Genomic DNA, 17,293 nt, shown 5'->3' on the forward strand with positions numbered 1-17,293 from the left:
GGGCCAGTGGAAAGTGAGAGGAGGATCGAGGAAGAAGGAGGTGGAAACCTCAGACCTTGGACTTGCTTCTTGCCGCCCCACGCGCTCAGGACCCTTAGGAAAGAGAACCCAGGAATCCTGCATGTGGTTCCCAGACACACACAAGTCCCCAAAATCACACCTCCTCTTCTCCCCCACCCCCAGACAAGATGATGTGGTAGCCACTGGCTTAAAAGGTTTGAGTGGTGTGGGGGGGGGGAATAACTTTTTTAAAGCCTTTATTCGTTTAATGGATATGCCACTTTCCCCCAGTGTCCAAAGAGTTCACAAGAGACATCAGCTACTTTTTATTTATTTGTGATTTTTTTAAAAAAAAATCCTTCAAAAATGCACGGCACAACTGAAAACAAGTACGTAAGGCCAAGTCAATAAATCAAATTTAATATTAGGATGAAATAATACAAGCAAATGCAAGGTCAACGTTAACAGGGAAAAAGAACACAATTCTCCATTACCATATCCAGGTACATCAACAACACAAAAAGTGTGAGCCGGCAGGGTGTGACTGGTGCCGTGTTTTTTTTAATGCTATGATGCTTCCAGCTGGACTGAAAGGAAGCAAGGTGGACTGGGAGTGTTAAACAGCAGGGTGGCTGGAGGCCCAGTGCTCTCTTTTTCTCACATTGTGGCAGCATGAAAGGGGAAGGGGTCTGCAAGAGAGAAAGAAGAAAAGAAGGGTGCTGCAGGATCAGGCCAGGGGCCCATCTAGTTCAGCATCCTGTTCTCACTATGGGCAACCAGATGCCCATATGAAGTCCACAAGCTGGACCTGAATGCAACAGCACCTCTTGCGTCCAGTGTGGTGTAGTGGTTAAGAGTGGTAGACTTGTAATCTGGTGAACCGGGTTCGCATCTCCGCTCCTCCACATGCAGCTGCTGGGTGACCTTGGGCTAGTCACACTTCTCTGAAGTCTCTCAGCCTCACTCACCTCACAGAGTGTTTGCTGTGGGGGAGGAAGGGAAAAGAGAATGTTAGCCGCTTTGAGACTCCTTTGGGTAGTGATAAAGTGGGATATCAAATCCAAACTACTACTACTACTACCCTTCTTCTTCTTCTTCTTCTTCTTCTTCTTCTTCTTCTTCTTCTTCTTCTTCTTCTGCAATTGCTGGTATCCAGTTCTGAATTCCGGACGTCAGCCCTTAATAATCTTAACTTCCATGAATTTAGTTCTTCCTTCAAACCATCCAAGCCAGTGTCCATCACCACCTCTTGTGGCAGCAAATTCCAAATTTTAGCTCTATACTGTGTGAAGAAAGACCTTCTTTTGTCTGTTCTGAATCGTCCAACATTCAACTTCATTGGATGGCTCCAAGTTCTGGTATTATAATCCACTTTCTCCACACGGTGCCTGATTTTGTAGACTTCTATCATGGCTTTCTCTTGCTATTTTTCTAAACGGAAAAGTACAGCCGAGAGCAATGTCCAGACTGGATTGGTGAGGCAAATCTGGGCAGTGGAAAGTCTTACCTCCATGAAGAAGGAGGCCAATAAGAGAAGCTTGAGACAAGGGCTGGGAGAGTCAGGAGAATCCAGGTCTTGCACACCGCTGTGGAGAGCCAGAAAGGAAGCGATATTATGAAAGAGGTGCAAAGGCAGGCAGAGATAGAGGCAGGCTCATTTCAATGCTATGTGCAAATATTCTGGAAGCAAATAACATGGAAAGGAGCACCCAACTTGTGCTACATTCTGCTATATTTATGGAAGTGTCTTTTATGTTGTGTAGAGGCTAAACTGTAACACAGAATTAACAGGGAAACATCAGCAAAATGGAATAACCTGCCATGTGAATGCAGCCAGAGTCTGGTCTTTATTTATTACCCTGATTTGTTTGCAGAGAGATTGCACACCTTCCTCTCTCATTCATTCATCCCACCCTTTTCAAGGCGTTTCCATGTCACTTTCCAACCTGCAGAAGGTCCATTGAAAAGAAGAGAAAGAAGCTGATTTCTTTCTCCAAGGCAACAGAGTGCTTTAATCCACTTTTAACTGTGCAAACCTAATGTTCTGGTCTGACAGTCTGGAGGCGCCCTGCAGCTAAAGAGCCTGCAGGGCTTGAGAAAATTAAAACCCTGTTGCGGTTGGTGGCTTCCATTGGTGGTTTTTGCAGGATAGCACCGATAAATGCACAAAGCTGTAGACTAGAGTGGGGGGAAGATCTATGCTATGAGCAGCAAGATCCTGCTCTCTGTGATCACAAGGGCAGGGGGGAGAGAGAGAATAAAAAAAAACATTCACTCTCTCAAAGGAAACAAAGTCAGGATGATTAGAACCAGCAGCGAAAGAAAGGGCTTCTTTAACAGAGAACATAACTAGCTTAGAGAACGAGGGGTCGCATGACTACAATGTGATGGGCACTGGCTGCAGTGGAGCGCTTAGGTATTTTTAGTCTCTGGGCTTTATCAGCTTTATGGGAAGAAGACATCTTTTTGAAGCAGGGATGGTGATGTTGCTTCATTCCTTCCCAAATGTAGCAAACCAGCCCTTTGGCGATAGAATCGTAGGGTCGAAAGGGACCATGAGGGTCATCTAGTCCAACCCTCTGCAACACAGGAATCTTTTGCCCAGCATGGGGCTGAAACCCATGACCCTGAGATTAAGAGTCTCGTGCTCTACTGTCTGAACTATCCCAGATTAATGGAGTTGGGGCACCTTCCTCCTCATTCTGCTGGACATCTGGCTGAAAGTCCTGCCCTGATGGTACCTTTGCTATAGCGCAACTTATTTTTAAAGGGGGTTGGCCAAATGGATGGAGGATAGACCAGTGGGAGATGGTCCATCAAGACAACTGGGGCACGGCCGTCAACAACCTCTGCCTTCCTTCCTACTGACAACCAGTCCTCAGTCTCAGCCCTTGTAGAAAACAACAGAAAAGAGCAGGGGACAGTGGTACCTTGTATTACAATATTACAGTATTACAGTACCTTGTATTACAGTATTAATACCTTGTATTACAGTACCTTGGTACCTTGTATTACAGTAATACAGTATTACAGTGGTACCTTGGTTCTCATACTTAATCCATTACAGAAGTCCGTTCCAAAACCAAATCGCTCCAAAACCAAGGCGCACTTTCCCATAGAAAGTAATGCAAAACAGATTAATCCGCTCCAGACTTTTAAAAACAACCCCTAAAACAGCAATTTAACATGAATTTTACTATCTAACAAGACCATTGACCCATAAAATGAAAGCAATAATCAATGTACTGTACTATAAAATAAATAAGACAGTATTGTCTTTTTCCCTCCTGCACTGATGTTAGTCATTGTTTGGATGGGGGGCTTTTATCCATTTCCGCAGTCACACAATCAATCAATCAATCAGTAGCTGAATTGGGTTCCACACAGTCACAAAAACAAATTAACCGAAAAAGCCTCAAAAACAAAAACACGAAATAAATAGCAAAAACAAAAGCGCCAAACTTAATCCGTTCCAGAAGTCCATTTGACTTCCGAAATCTTCGAAAACCAAAGCGCAGCTTCTGATTGGTGAAGGTGCCCCACAAACAATAGCTGACAGCCGCATCGGACGTTCGGCTTCTGAAAAACGTTCAGAAACCAGAACACTTACTTCCAGGTTTTCGGCGTTTGAGAACCAAGGCGTTTGAGTACCAAGGCATTTGAGAACCAAGGTACCACTGTAATCCTTTGGCTCTGCCTATCAGCTGGCTCTGGCTCCACCTACTGTTTGACTCCCTGCTTTCTGCCCTACTAGTCACAATGAGCACCAGCTACCACTGGGGTAGACCTAGTCAAACACCTCTCCCCACCCTCTCTCTCCCCTCTGAAGTGGTACCATTCAGGATTCCATAACATCGGTCTACTTAGGGGCCGGGGGGAATATATTTTTCAGCCAGGAAGCCACATTTCCTCATGAGTTACCTTCAGGGCATATTCCAGTGGTAGGCAGGGGGGCAGGTGCAGAGGCAAAAAGTGGTCAGATCAACAGATGCCAGCGACAAAAGCAGTAGCCTACATTGCAGCCTTGCTAAAGCCAGGGGTTAGGAAAATAGGAAGCTGCCTTATATGGAGTTCAAGCAGGGGACCAAAACATTTGGACTCAAACCCCCATCATCTGCATCCAGCATGGCCAATTTAAAAAAATGTATTTATATATTTATTAAATTTCTATACCACCCTCCCTCCGAGGGTCACAGGGCAGTTTACAATATAAAAACACAAAAATGCATAACATAGCAAGAAATATGTAGCCCCACTGATGCCCCACTGTATACATAAGTCCAGGGGGTTCAGCAGAGCCTGCTGCCATTATTATTATTATTATTATTATTATTATTATTATTATTATTATTTGCATACCGCCCTATACCTACAGGTCTCAGGGTGGGTACAGCATAAAATCACAATATAAAAACACAAAATACATAAAAAGAATAAAAACAAAAACCACCCAATTATCCCCCTCCCAAATACATGTTTAAATGGCATTGCAGTTCTCCTTGCTTTCATTGTACCATATCAACTTCTGAGACGCAGGTATCGAAATCAAATGCCAATTCATCAGATATTTTTATTTGTTGTTTATTTACTGTTTATATAGCACCACCAATGTGTACAAGTGCTTTCAAGAGGAACAGCATGACAGGCCCCTGCCCTGAGGGGCTTACATTTGGAAAAAACAACTTGGCTTTCTGGCTGCTAAGTCTTTTTACCTTTTGGTCCATAACATTACTAAACTATTTGTGAAGCCACGGGGGGCTAAAACCCTTTTTAAACCATTATTATCTATTGGGAGGATGTGTCGAAACTTTCAGGATTCTAACGAGACTCCTTGAGCCACGGGAAACGAGGTCGCATGTGGCTCACAGCCGTCCCCGTTCCTCGTTAAGTCTTTCCATCCCCTAATGAAGCCAGTCTGTGATTTAAGGCGGAATTAGTTTTATGCAAGAACTAATTAACATTTTGCTGAGCCATCTTGCCCAAGGTCAAGTACACATAGTGTTGATGGAATCGCTTTTCTCATCCAGCTCGCTCTATTGACAAGCCTCATAAAAACACAAAACAGAAGATCACAAGCTCATAAGAATGACAGCGCTGCTGGAGCACAGCCCATTAGGCTCTCTAATCCCATCAACTCCCCGAAGGCAACAAGACACATTATCCCCAATAGATAATGACTGTCGCAAGCCTTTCTCCTTACAGTCGCAACCTGCCCCAGCAGCCTATTCTGTTACTGATGGGTGCTTACTGTTCAAAGGAGTAAGGCTGTGCACACACTTTCCCCTTTCCCTCAAAGAATTCTGGGCATTGTAGTTTTTAAAGGGTTGCTGGGAATTGTAACTCTATGAGGGGTAAACTCCAGTTCCCAGAATTCTTTGAGGGAAAGCATGTGCTTTGAATGTGATTTAAAGGGGCATGGCTGATATTGAATCAGACCATAGCTGATTTAGCTCCATAGCTCCGTCGGTAGAGCACGAGACTCTTCATCTCAGCGTCATGGGTTTGAGCCCCACGTTGGGTGAAAGACTCCATGTGAATGTGTCTTTTGATGAACTGAGTAGAAGACTATGAGTCATAGGGGTGGCGAGAGGGTGTGTATGAATTCAGCAGTGCTTAGTTTATTTTTGGTTGTTAGTTTGTTAATATTGTTGTGTTTTTTTTAACTTATTTTTATTCATTTTCTATAACCAAATAACAACAAAGAGAGAAAAAGAAAAATAGCCAACACATACCAAAGAAGAAAGAAAACATCAACCAAAACAAAACACCTAACCAACCAAAAAACAAACATTGATTAACAATAAATAACGTTTGACTTCCCTCCATCTCGGTTTTGGGTTATGTGAATATTAAATCCATTCTGCAGTTTTTCATTTTTTAACGTAAACACATCGCAAGGGTTATATTAAACCTACTGTGATTTTTATATCTCTAGAATTTGTTTCCATATATGTTATGAATTTAGACCAATCGTCAATAAACCTTGTACCTTTTTGCTGTCTAATGTTTTGCGTCATTTTTGCCAAATCAATATACTCAAATAATTTAATTTGCCAATCTTTAACGGTCGGGGTATTTGGGGTTTTCCAATTTTGTGCTAACAGAATCCTGGCAGCTACAGTTGCATATTGAAACATTATATAATCTTCTTTCTTAATCTCCTCTCCGATCATTCCCAGAAGGAAGGCTTCAGGCTTTTTGACAAAGGTGTATTTAAGTATTTTCTTTAGTTCGTTGTAGATGGAATCCCAAATTTTTTAAACTTCTTCACATTTCCACCACATGTGGTAGAAGCTTCCCTTTTTAGATTTACACTTCCAACACCTTTTGTCGCCAGTCTTATACATTTTTTGCAATTTCACAGGGGTGATGTACCAACGATACATCATCTTTTCCATATTTTCTCTGAGGGCAGTACAGGCTGTAAATTTCATTCCTTTAGTCCACAACTTCGTCCATTTTTCAAAATCCAAATTATATCCAATGTCTATTGCCCATTTTACCATAACCTCTTTAACCTCTTCATCCTTGGTGTCCCAATCTAATAGCTGATTATACATTTTAGATAGCAGTTTAGTTTTACTCTCTATTATCTCTACCTGGAACTTTGATTTTTTCTCATTCATTCCAATCTTTTTATCTTCCTTCCATAAGGCATTAATTTGATGATACTGCAGCAAACCTGTTAATTTGCTTTTTAACTCTTCATAAGATCTAATTTTCCATCCTCTTTCCGATCTTTCCAGGAGGTCTTCATAGGTCAATCTCTCACCTTCCATGTTTGTTTTTTTGGTAGTTAATATGTCAATAGGGGATAGCCACCAGGGGGTATTTTTTTCCAGTAGTTTTTTATTCTTTTCCCACGCTTCTAACAGTGTCCCTCTGATGATGTGGTTTGAGAAGCCTTTATGCACCTTTTCCTTATTCTGCCAGAGATAAGCATGCCAACCAAATCTTAAATCGAAGCCTTCTAAGTCTAGCAGATCTGTGTTTTTTTAAAGTGACCCATTCTCTAAGCCAACAAAGGCACGAGGCTTCATAATACAGTCTCAGATTTGGGACCGAGAATCCTCCTCTGTCTTTTCTGTCCGTTAACAGTTTAAATCTAATTCTCGGTCTTTTACCTTGCCATATAAATTTAGAGAGAATTTTTTGCCAATTTTTAAATATTGCACTTCCTCTAATCACTGGGTCATTTTGGAATAAAAATAAAAGTTTCGGTAGTATACACATCTTGGTTGCAGCCATTCTGCCTGACCAGGAGAGTTTTATCCTATTCCAAGTATCTAGTTCCTTTTGGATTTCCTTCCAGGTGTTTGTATAGTTATCAGCCATTAAGTTTATATTTTTCATCGTTAGCCACACTCCTAGATATTTTATCTTTTTTGCTTCTTTGATTCCCGATTGGAGTTCTAGCTGCCTCCTTAGATCTTCTCCCATATTCTTAACCATCATTTTAGTTTTAGTTTTATTTAACTTGAAGCCCGCTACTTTCCCAAATTCCTCTAGAAGTACCAGAACTTTGTCAGTACTCTGTATCGGGTCCTCGACTGATATTACCAGGTCATCCGCGTATGCTTTCAGTTTGAATTCTTTCACCCCAATTCTAATTCCTCGTATCTCAGATGTTTTCCTTATCTTATTTGCACTGAAAAGAAGCAGTGGCAGGGGGCAGCCTTGTCTCGTACCCTTTGAAATTTCGAATGTGTCAGATAAGTTGTTATTAATAATCAGTTTGGCTCTTTGATTTGAGTAAATTGCTTTGATTCCCTCCATGAAAGCACCTTCTATCCCTGCTGTCTCCATACACTTTAATAGGAATAGCCATGATACATTATCGAATGCTTTTTCTGCATCGATAAAAATTAATGCTGTAGGAATTTCGTTCTTCTTTTCCAAGTATTCAATGATATTTATTATATGCCTAACATTGTCTTTTAATTGTCTATTAGGAAGGAATCCAGCTTGATCCGTATGTATTGCATTTTTTAGATAATTCTTAAGTCTGTTTGCCATTATCTCAGCAAATATTTTGTAATCGTTGTTAAGAAGTGATATCGGTCTGTAATTTTTTATGTTTAATTTGTCTGAGTCCGCTTTAGGTATCAGCGTTATGTGAGCATCTTTCCAGGAGTCCGGTATCTTCCCTCCTTGTAGAATATTATTCATTACCTCACATAACACCGGGGCTAAGTATTCTTCGAGAACTTTATAGTATTTGGCCGATAATCCATCTGGACCCACTGCTTTCCCTAGTTTCGTTCTCTTTATTGCTTCCTGAAATTCATCTACTGTTATGCACTTATTCAGTTGGGTTTTCTCTTCCTCCGTTATAGATGTTATTCTGTTATTTTCTAGATATTTTCCTATTTCTATTATGTCTTCTTCTTTCTGGTAAAGTTTTTCAAAGAATTTTAGGAAATTTTTCTTTATTTCATTTGGTTCTTCCACAAGCCTTTCTTCTATTTTTATCTTATTAATCACATTTTGCTTTTTCCTTTTTCGTAGTTGCCAGGCCAGGAATTTCCGTTTTGTTTGCTGATTCGAAGAATTTTTGCCTCATTGATTTGATTCTCCATTCGACTTCTTGGTTAATTAGCATTGAATATTGTGATTGTAACAATTTGGATGTTCGTTTGGTCTGTTCATCACTAGGATTTGTTATTAATTTTTTCTCACATTCTCTTAATTGGGTCAGGATTTCATCTTTCTTTTGTTCTCTTATTTTTTTCCTATGGCTATTTTGTTGAATTAAAAAGCCTCTTAGCACCGCCTTGCTGGCGTCCCAAACTGTGTCAATATTTGTCTCTTTATTAAGGTTTAAGTCAAGGAAATCTTTTAAGGTTTTTTTGGCCTTCTCAATTACCTCCTCATTTTCAAATAGATATTCGTTCATTCTCCATCTGTACACACCCTGAACTCCACACTTAATTTCCAAGGATATTGAGTTATGATCAGAAAGGGTTCTGGGTTGTATTTCACACTTTTCAACTCTTGTTACTAATTCTCTTGATACCCAAATCTGGTATATTCTACCCCAGCTCTGGTGCGGCTCTGAGAAGCATGTAAATTGTTTTGTCAGTGGGTTTTTGTGTCTCCAAATGTCCGTCAAGTCTAAGTTTTCTTCAAGGTTTTTAAATGATCTTGGTAGTTTCCCTTGACTCAATTTTTTCTTTTTTGCACTTCTGTCTAACTCTGGTATTGGAACTCCATTTAAATCACCTAGTAGGATCAATTTATGAGGCTCTAAATCCAGTAATATTTGTTCCAGTTTTTTGAAAAATTCTGCTTTATTCGTGTTTGGGGCATAAACATTTACCACATTTAATTCTTCTCCTTGGTGGTTAATCTGTATCCCCACGATAGTTTGTTAATATTGTTAATGTTGTTTTGTAGAGTGCTGCGATGCTTTGTGAATTTGATAATATGATTTTTCTTGTGGTTGTGCTGTTTAGCCTTTTTGTTTTGTGGTGGTTGTTTTACTGATGATTTGATCATTATTTTATATGATCTATGTTGTAACTGTGATGTTCTGTTCTGTTGTTATTTATTGTGTGTAAGCCGCTTTGTGACTCAAGGGAGTGAAAAGAGGTGTAGAAATATAAGAAACGAAATGAAAACGAGACCGCTTGCGGACTTCCCATAGACATTTGGTTGTCCACTGTGAGAGTAGAGTTCTGGAGTTGATGGGTTTTGGGACTGATCCAGCAGGTCTCTTCTCATGATAACAGAAGCACAGAGAAGGCTGCCGTTGACTGACTCACAGTACCTTTTGTTCTTACGCTTTTGAGTAAGCTTTCAAAAAACAGACGCAAAGAGTTTCTTACATTTCCAGAGCATATTGGCTGCAACCTGCCAAATGGCATTAGATACTCGCTGTGCCATCCTGAGAACAGTTCCTCAGAAATAAGCCCCACCGTGTTCAGTGGAATTTACACCCTACTAGGAGCATTTACAGGGACCTGGGTGGTGCTGTGGGTTAAACCACAGAGCCTAGGGCTTGCCGATCCGAAGGTCGGTGGTTCGAATCTCCGCGACGGGGTGAGCTCCCGTTGCTCGGTCCCTGCTCCTGCCAACCTAGCAGTTCGAAAGCACGTCAAAGTGCAAGTAGATAAATAGGTACCGCTCCGGCGGGAAGGTAAACGGTGTTTCCTTGTGCTGCTCTGGTTCGCCAGAAGAGGCTTAGTCATGCTGGCCACATGACCCAGAAGCTGTACGCCGGCTCCCTCGGCCAATAAAGCGAGATGAGCGCCGCAACCCCCTGAATCGGTCACGACTGGACCTTTACCTTTTTAGGAGCTTTTACGGATTGAAGACTGTGGATGGAAAAGGAGCCTCAGGTTTCCTTTTTTTTAATAATCTGATTGCATGTTCACATTGCATAAGAACGTAAGAACAGCGTGCCCCATCAGGCCAAAAAGCCCCTTTAGTTGAGCATCCTGTTCTCATAGGGACCAACCAGATGTCTACAGGAAGTCTGCAAGCAGGATCATGGCAGCAATAGTTTGTCAATCCCAACAACTGGTATTCACTGGAAGTAGTTCATAGCCATCATGGCTAATAAGTTAACGGTAAAGGTAAAGGACTCCTGACAGTTAAGTCCAGTCACAGACGACTCTGGGGTTGCAGCGTTCATCTCACTTTACAGGCCGAGGGAGCTGGCGTTTGACCACAGACAGTTTTTCTGGGTCATGTGGCCAGCATGACTAAGCCGCTTCTGGCGCAACCATGATGGAAACCAGAGAGCGGTGCATGGAAACGCCGTTTACCTTCCCACCAGAGTGGTACCTATTTATCTACTTGCACTTTTTGGCGTGCTTTCGAACTGTTGGTTGGCAGGAGCTGGGACCAAGCAACGGGAGCTCACTCCATCACTGGGATTCAAACCGCTGACCTTCTGATCAGCAAGCCCAAGAGGCTCAGTGGTTTAGACCACAGCGCCACCCATGCCCCCCATCATGGCTAATAGCCATGGATAAAAAGGGATGCCTCTCCCCAATTCCATGGAAATATTAGGGTTCAGAGTGACTGTCTCTGGAGATGCAGGGCAGTGGATCTGTTGCAAGGATGTCAATGGACTACACAAACAAATGGCCATTGCAGCTGGGGCTGATGGGAGTTGGAGTCCAGCAACATCTGCAGGGCACCATATTGGAAAGGCCTTGATCTGTAGCACACTATGGGTGTTTACGCCACTTGTCTCCTCTTGTCCACACAGAGCACGTAGCAGTATCTTACCACTCCCCTTTTATGGTAGGTATAATAAGGATGGAAGGAGCTGTCATTTTCAATTCTCTCAGTTTCTCATTCTTTTCAGTCTTAAATTCAGTTTGTGTAGGAATCTGCATTTATTTTTAAAACCCTCATGAAAATTCACCAGCATGCTAGCACGAATTTCTCCTTGTAAATTTTGTACACAGCTTTGACAAATGTACAAATTTGTACAAGCAATATAATCCCAATATAATGCATTTTAGCAAATTATATTACTTTTTAAAATCACACTTTCCCCAAATAGATGTGTTTTTGAAAACACTGGCAGGAGAACTGCATCGCAAAATTCGGATACGCAGCTTTCAAAGGCTAGCTGTGTTTAGATTCTCATCTTGTTTCAGAAAGAGCGGATTTGAGAAGTTCGGGTTTAAACGCGAAATCGATTTTCTCCACCTCTAGTACAAATGCCAGCTGTTATTATTGTGTCTTTGTCATCCAAGTATACACTCACGGTGTTTGGTTTTGAAGAAATCCATCTGCTGATGAGTGTTGGCATATGTGTCAGAAAGGGTGCCCAAATGTCTGTGATCTCTTCATTCAATTTGCATAAGAGTCCTCTGGCCCATTGAACATGTTCAGTCACTGCCATTGCCCTCACATCGTGGGCTATGAATAGCTTTGATGCAGCCACTGGGATGCACTGACTCCATATGAATATACGAGGCTTCGGTGATGTGATTCATTTGTGCTGGGCCATTTGGTGATACTCCCTGGAGACCACTGTATAAGCAATCAATCATCCTTGGTGTAATGCATTTCCAGGGCCGTTCGAACCTAAAGTGTCAGCCTAAACAAACTGTTTGCACAGGGAGGGCAGCAGAGAGCAAAGCAGGTCTCTGAATTATTTCCGTCAATTTCAAGAAAATCAAAGAGGGAAAAGCTGCAACAGGCACCAAATTGCTTGCTCCTTGCCCCTTCTCTGTGTGTATATAGTATGTTGTTGTTGTTTTTAAGTTTTTATTTATGATTTTCAGTTTTATACATTTCAGTGATTTTACAATCATTTTAACATTTCAAAACTTGACTTCCTTCCCCCTCTTTCTGCGGTTCCTTAAATTTATTTTTAATATTTTCTGCATATCCAAATCAACTTAATTTGCTCATTTATTCATCTACTTTAAATATATACTCGTGTAAAACTGCATATTATTACAATAATCCTGCCAATGTTCTTATCTGTTTACAATCTGTTTGTAAATATGCAATAAACCATTTCCATTCTTTTTTTATAAAAAGTTTGTTGATTTCTTATTTTTCCAGTCCTGTATGTTTCACAGTTTCTGCATACAGTGGTACCTTGGTTTAAGAACAGCTTAGTTTATGAACAACTTGGATTAAGAACGCTGCAAACCCGGAAGTAGGTGTTTTGGTTTGTGAACTTTGCCTTGGAATGAGAACATATTTTGCTTCCTGTTGAGTGTGTTCCATTTGTAAAATGAGTCCCCCGCTGCTATGGGAAAGCATGCCTTGGTTTAAGAACGCTTTGGTTTAAGAACGGACTTCAGGAACTGATTACTGTAAGTTCGTAAACCAAGGTACCACTGTATTCCATATCCATTCTTCTTTTGCACCTCTTCCCCTTATTTTTGCAAAAGGTTCTTATGTGGGTGGTTGCAGGCTAGATCCAGGCTGGAATCTCTAGGTAGGGCTGGGAATATCTCCTGCTGGAAACCCTGGAGAACCAGTGCCATTGCATGTAGGCAATACTGAGCCAGATGGACCAGTCTCTGACTCTGTATAAGACAGCTTCTGTGTTCCTGCATGCAGTGGGCACTACTTATGGGTTAACATGCTTAGTACAGGCAGCTCCCTATTTACATGGGGGTTGCATTCCAAGGCACCATGTGTTTAAGTGAAATAGTGTATGTCAGGAACACCATTGAAAAAGCCTGCACAAACCCTCTAGACCAGGGGTCAGCAACCTTTTTCAGCCATGGGCCGGTCCACCGTCCCTCAGACCATGTGGTGGGCTGGACTATAATTGGGGGGGGGGGATGAACAAATTCCTATGCCCCACAAATAACCCAGAGATGCATTTTAAATAAAAGCACACATTTTTCGCATGTAAAAACAAGCTGATTCCTGGACCGTCCACGGGCTGGATTGAGAAGGCGATTGGGCCACATCCAGCCCATGGGCCTTAGGTTGCCTACCCCTTCTCTAGACCCTTGAAAAACCCTTGAATTTTATTTTAACAATCCTCCAAACTCCACCACAACCGCACCCTCTAAACCTCCTTGCTCAAATTCCAAGTCTACACAGGCTTCAAAGGCTCATGGGATTGCATTTGCAAAGGCTTGTGGGATTGCTAGATGCAGTTTTTGTGCCATTTTCCCATTTTAGGGCTGTTTTTGCCTCTTTTCGTGCCACTTTTGTGGCAATGCATGCATGCACAGTTGCACAAGCCTTGAGCCATACGTAAATGGGGAGTTTCCTGTGCTGCATTGTAAATGTCCCAGTCGTGACCTTTATAAGTCCAGGCACTTTCTAGGCGCTCCAAAAAGGAAGCCCAGTAAGGGACAGGTGACTGGAGTATGATGACCTTCAGTAACACTGAATTAACAGGCAACACCTTGTTCCCAAAAGCCATGTGATGTCCAAGAGCAGAGCAAGCAAAGAGAGGTTATCTTTCAGGTAAGGCTGATGATGAGAAGCTGTTGATGGAAAGGATCAGGCTGCTCCAAACTGGCCAAGTCCGATGTTGTGTTAATTAAGTTACTTCTTTCAGAAGAGATTACCTGGAATCTAGGACAACGAGTGCCTGAAAAAGAGGTGTCCTCAGAGTCAACCACAAGACGAGCTGTTCAGGTGCCTACCTTGGTAGTTGCCACAGAAATATCTCAAGAGGGGGATGAAAGAGGAAGTCAAAGAGGGGTGGAGAACCTGTATGGTGGACATCCAATGAAGCTGCACATTGGAAGCTTCAGAAGCTCATCCCTGTCTAGATGACCCACAGGTCCCTTCCAGCTCTACAATTCTATGATTCTAGGACTGATGAAAGAATTAGCTTCTTCACACTGTAGGATTTGATCCCACAAGGAACAGTGATGGAAACCAGCTTGGATGGCTTTAGAAGAGTAGACAAATTTCAGAGGAATGAGGTTACCAGTGGCCACTAGTCATGATAATTATGTTCTACATTCAGGATGCTTCTGAAGGCCACTTGCCGGGAATCACAGTTGGAGAGAGTTGGGAGCAAAGGTTGGGTGGCCATCTGTCATGGATGCTTTAGCCGATATTCCTGCATTGCAGGGGGTTGGTCTAGATGGCCCTTGGGGTGCCTTCCAACTCTATGGTTCTGTGATTCCATGTGAGTGCTGTTATGCTCATGTCCTGCTTTGTAGGCTTCGCAGAAGCATCTGACTGGTCACTACGAGAACAAGATGTGAGACTAGTTAAGCCATTGGCCTGATCCAACTCTTATACGCAGGCGTCCCCACTTACATGCAATTAACTCACACGCAACCACATATACACGCAGCACCGGGAAATAGATAAATTTAAACCAGGAAATGGCAGAAGACAGCTGGAGAGTCCTTGTGGCCTGAGAGGAGACCCTCCCCAGACCCTGAAAAGAGCTTTAGTAAGGGCAGAGCAAGCCCCAAAGAGACCTGAAGTGCAGAGAGGCTTTGTTTAGGCTGCTCAGCCTCCACACCTAGCAGCTGACATGAGCAGTAGTGCAGCAGCAGTTTTCCTGCACATCCTCCAGCTAGCTTCAATTCTAGTTGAAGAGAGAGTTGTGTGGAGAGAGAGAGAGCTGGGGAGCAGGAGGGGGCAAAATGGGCATTGAGAGGCTTTTTAGAGGCTGCTCCCCACTTGCCCAATTTTCCTTATGCATGTAGACCCAGAATGTAGCCCCCACATAAATGGGGGATGCCTGCACACACATACACAGCTGAGGACAATACTTTATATTGGCTTAATGGTGGAGTTAGATCCACAGCAGCTTTGCCACACCTAATCTATTAGCTTTTCCGGGCATCAAAAACCTCTGTTGTTTCTGCTGCGGCAGATTAACATGATTACCTCTTTGGAAGCTGAAACCCAGCTTTGGAGATCTGAGCCCCGGGGAAATGGAAACCTTACATTCCCCTGGAGATTTTTGTTATTTTCCACTCAAGTCACAGAGACAAAGCAGCGTTCAAGGAAGCTGTACAGGGAGCCCCCGAGGGGCAGCTTATTTAAGACTTTGGGGAGTTGTGCCAGTCCCTGAGCCAGGCCTAGAGGGACAAGTGGAAGGCAGAGAAGAAAACAGTTTTGATTTTCATGTAAGACGCGTGCCTGTTTGATGAAACCGTCTCCCTGTCAACCATCAAGCCTTGTGCGCAAGCTCATGTAGGACTCCTGCCTTCCCCATCCCGGTGCCCTCTACTTGTCTGGAACTACAGCTCCCATCACCATGCTGGCTTGGGTTGATGGGAATTGTAGTCAGAAACATCAAGAGGGCATCAGTATGGGGGAGGTGGCATTAAACAATTCCTTACTTGCAGGCACTTGTGGCCTGGCCCTGTCACATTTGTGCCTTGCAGATTGCTGGTGAATAGTCCCACATGACCAGCTGAGGTTTCGTCAATGAGAGCTCATGGTTTAGAGATGGTCTCCTGCCAGCTGAGGCTCTCTCTGCGTTTTTGAATGAGATACCCAAGGGGCCCTGGCAAAGGTGATGCCGTTCCAGCCGAGGAAGCTGGCGTGTGTCAGAGCACACACAAGTGTGGAAGGCAGGAAGCGAGCGAAAGCTTGGGGAAGAGACAAAGGAAGTGGAGCTTCCCCCAAAACTTCTCATGGCTCATGGAAGTAGGGGGCACACAACAGTTGCACATCTGTGAGGCTCAGTGTTTTTTACATGCAAACCATCTGTCATCTGGATGAAGCAGGCTCCTTTGGAACTGGAGTCAATAGATGGTGCAGATAACCAAGAAATACTTGGTTCTGAACCTAGGATTCCGAACCTCTTTCCTTACACATAAGAAACATTGACTCTTTCTCAGCAGGTTGTGCTTTTAACTAAGGCTGTGTGCACATTACCAGCTCAAAACATAGCTAGGTATTTCTTTTCCCCCAATAAGCCCGTCCTCAGCTGATCCATAGGAAGAACAGGACCTGCGAAAGCTCTGTTGGTATGAGCCTCTTCATCTCAGGGTCATGGGTTCAAACCCCACTTTAGGCAAAAAAATTCCTGTATTTCAGGAATGGTCCTTGGGGTCCCTTCTAATTCTACAGTTCTGTGATTCTGGAACACAGAAGTCACGCTATACTGAGTCACGGACAACTGGTCCATCTAGCTCAGCACCATCTACAGCACCTGGCAGGCACTTTCCAGCTTTTCACGTAGGGCGTCCCACCTAGCCTTGCTTGGAGTAGGTGAGGAATGAGCCTGAAAAATTCTGCATGCAAAACAGGGCCTCTGGTCAGCAGAGGAGCGGGGTTATCGTTCATGAAATGATTGATGTGATGACCACAGTGGGGGTGACTTGCAGTCCTATGATGGCACTCATAGAATCAGAGAATTGTAGAGTTGGAAGGGGCCACAAATTTCATCTAGTCCAACCCCCTGCAATCTAGGAACCTTTCAGCTAATGTGGAGCTCAAATCCATGACCCTAGGATCAAGTCTCATGCTCTACCGACTGAGCTATCCAGCCTGTGAACCCCAATTTATATTACAGTGGACGCTCAGGTCACGAACGTGATCCGTGCGGGAGGCATGTTCGCAACCCGCAGCATTCACAATCCGCAGCACCGCGGGTTGTGATTCGGTGCTTCTGTGCATGAGCAAAGTGTGATTTAGCACTTCTGCGCATGCACGACCGCCAAAACCCGGAAGTAACCCGTTCCGGTACTTCTGGGTTTCAGCGCATCCGTAACCTGAAAAAACGCAACCTGAAGTGTCTGTAACCCAAGGTATGACTGTATTTTTGTTGCTGCTGTCGAAATTGAGGGGGTGGGGGTGGAATTGCTGCAGGAGCTGGATTAGGCCCCCAACCTAGGTGACAAGTCACTTAAGGCAATTAAACTCACAA

The 17,293-nt window shown here is 43.1% G+C and overlaps 1 protein-coding gene across 1 annotated transcript in view; it reads right to left on the reverse strand.

The window, feature by feature from the left end:
• The window catches only part of LOC310769052 (membrane-spanning 4-domains subfamily A member 4A-like), a 639,318-nt gene that overhangs the window by 90,022 nt on the left and 532,003 nt on the right, over positions 1-17,293 (reverse strand). The gene's annotated exons all lie outside the window — the stretch shown is intronic.

This window comes from Podarcis filfolensis (assembly GCF_964270895.1).
Source record: "Podarcis filfolensis genome assembly, chromosome: 8".
Classification (NCBI taxonomy): domain Eukaryota; kingdom Metazoa; phylum Chordata; class Lepidosauria; order Squamata; family Lacertidae; genus Podarcis; species Podarcis filfolensis.